The sequence below is a fragment of the Triticum aestivum genome, chromosome 1B (assembly GCF_018294505.1).
Source record: "Triticum aestivum cultivar Chinese Spring chromosome 1B, IWGSC CS RefSeq v2.1, whole genome shotgun sequence".
Classification (NCBI taxonomy): domain Eukaryota; kingdom Viridiplantae; phylum Streptophyta; class Magnoliopsida; order Poales; family Poaceae; genus Triticum; species Triticum aestivum.
The window spans coordinates 219,941,099-219,944,073 of record NC_057795.1 but is presented as its reverse complement, the minus strand read 5'-3'; positions in this window follow the sequence as shown (position 1 = coordinate 219,944,073).

The following is a 2,975-nucleotide window of genomic DNA, read 5'->3' as shown; positions in this document are numbered from 1 at the left end:
ACACTCTTTGGCTCTGGGTGTTTTGGGCTTTGTCTTCGCAAGGATCTCTCTTTCAAAGGCTTCGGAGGTGGGTTGCTCTCAAATGACAAAGTCGTTCACTAACTTTGAGCAGCCACCAATTTATGGTGTAGGGGCTAGGCTATTTATAGCCAGGAGGCAACCTGACATGATATGTCCGAAATGACCCTTGGTCACTAAGGAACCGACATGGGTCCAACAGTCGGATTTCAAACACATGCGGCAGCTTGGCTTGGGCTACAAGCAAAGCTGACTCATCCAACTCTGGATAAGATTTGCTCTCATTATCTTCACTTGAAGACATAGGGTTTGGTTGAGCATCACGTTAGTCTTCTGACTTTGTTCACTTTGACCCCACTTAACAATACAGTGGTTCCTATGACTCAAGTAAGAAGAAAATGAAACTACGAAAGAAACTATGTCTTTGCACTTCATTGTCTTCAAGTGAATGTCTTGACACGTCATTATCTTCGACGTGAATGTCTTCACGAACCACCATTGTCTTTAATGTCTTCACACATTTTTAGGGGTCATCTTTGGTAGGTAAACCGAATCTATAAGGGACTTCTACCTGTGTTGTCCTGTAATTCTCACAAACACAATAGTCTCTCAACCAAGTTTGTCGTCAATACTCCAAAACCAACTAGGGGTGGCACTAGATGCACTTACAATCTCCCCCTTTTTGGTGATTGATGACAAACTGGTGGAAGTTTTCAACGAGGATAAAAATATGTGTAAGTTAAAGAATGCAGTTATTGTCTTCATGAAGTTGAGAGGGCTCCCCCTGAAGATGTGCATATAAGTAGTTTTGCCTTTGAATGCAAATACACATGGCAGGTTCTGCTTTGTTGAGATCTCCTTCAATTCATGAAGACAATTCATCATGCAAGCAAGAATGTAATGAAGATAATGACATGCACAATCAAAAATGGGCGTCTGCAGAATGACTTCATGCGAAATTTATCATCGCAATAAACGGTAGCAGCAAAAGTGGCAGATGACAATCAAGTTTTAAGTGTTACAACTTAAACACCAATAGTTCAAGAACGGGAGTTGCAAAACTTAACAAAAATAAGCACCTGACCCAGATAGACCTGCTTGAAGACTATAAACTCATATGCTTTTCCACCTTTTGTCAGTAATGACCAAAAAGGAGTGAAGACATACAGTGTCGAAGCGTTCCCATGCGGTGTTCGTGAAGATGTTGGGGCAGCAGGGTCGACGGTGGAGTTTGGCGGTGCAGAGGGGCCTGATGCAGAATGGTAATGCAGTGAAGCCATGGCTGGTGAAGTGGTGTCGTCTTCCTCATCAATGACTCTGGAAACAACAGTCGGAGCCTAAGATGAGTACTCAGAATCTTCAATTGAAGGTGTCGGACGCCAACTTGCTGACTGTGGAGGCCTGGAGTCAAACTTGAACTTTTCAGTGAAGCCATCTGCTTGAAGATCATCTTCAGAGCATGGTAGAGTAAGGCACTTCTAGGCACGCTGACAGGCTTCATAAGCAATGAATGAGTTTTTGGTGGCGAGGTTGCGTATGCGATTGACATCAACAAGGCGACTTTGCATCTGGCGTTTCATCTAGTCATGATGCCTATCCTGCTTCTGATGAAGTGAAACGAGAAGCTTTCGGTCATTCAGCACACGAGCACGCTTCTGAGGCATTTGGGCAACTTTGTTGGCTATGGCATCAGTGTTGGCACGATGCGGCAGTCGAAGCTGACCAGCAAGATGTTGGGGAACGTAGTAATTTAAAAAAAATTCTTACGCACACACAAGATCATGGTGATGCATAGAAACGAGAGGGGAGAGTGTTGTCCACGTACCCTCGTAGACCGAAAGCGGAAGCGTTAAAACAACGCGGTTGATGTAGTCGTACATCTTCACGGCCCGACCGATCAAGCATCGAAACTACGACACCTTCGAGTTCTAGCACACGTTCAGCTCGATGACGATCCCCGGACTCCGATCCAGCAGGGTGTCGGGGAACAGTTTCGTCAGCACGACGGCGTGGTGATGATCTTGATGTTCTACCATCACAGGGCTTCACCTAAGCACTGCTACAATATTATCGAGGACTATGGTGGAGGGGGGCACCGCACACGGCTAAGAGATCTTGGAGATCAATTGTTGTTGTGCCTAGAGGTGCCCCCTGCCCCCGTATATAAAGGAGCAAGGGGAGGGGCGGCCGGCCAAGGGAGGGCGCGCCAGGGAGGAGTCCTACTCCCACCGGGAGTAGGACTCCCTCCTTTCCTAGTCCAACTAGGAGAGGGGAAGGAAGGGAAGGAGAAGGAGAAGGAAGGAGAGGGAGGAAAAAGAGGAAAGGGGGGCCGGCCCCCTAGTCCAATTCGGTTTGGGCTAGGGGGGCCGCGCGCCCTGCCTCCTCTCTTCCACCACTTGGCCCATGAGGCCCATTGCTTCTTCCTCGTATTCCCGTAACTCCTCGGTACCCCCGAAAATACCCGAATCACTCGGAACCCTTTCGATGTTCGAATATAGTCGTCCAATATATCGATCTTTACGTCTCGACCATTTCGAGACTCCTCGTCATGTCCTCGATCTCATTCGGGACTCTGAACTCCTTCGGTACATCAAAACTCATAAACTCATAATATAACTGTCATCGAAACCTTAAGCGTGCGGACCCTACGGGTTCAAGAACAATGTAGACATGACCGAGACACGTCTCCGGTTAATAACCAATAGCGGAACCTGGATGCTCATATTGGCTCCTACATATTCTACAAAGATCTTTATCAGTCAAACCGCATAACAACATACGTTGTTTCCTTTGTCATCGGTATGTTACTTACCCGAGATTCGATCGTCGGTATCTCAATACCTAGCTCAATCTCGTTACCGGAAAGTCTCTTTACTTGTTCCGTAATACATCATCCCACAACTAACTCATTGGTTACAATGCTTGCAAGGCTTATAGTGATGTGCATTACTGAGTGG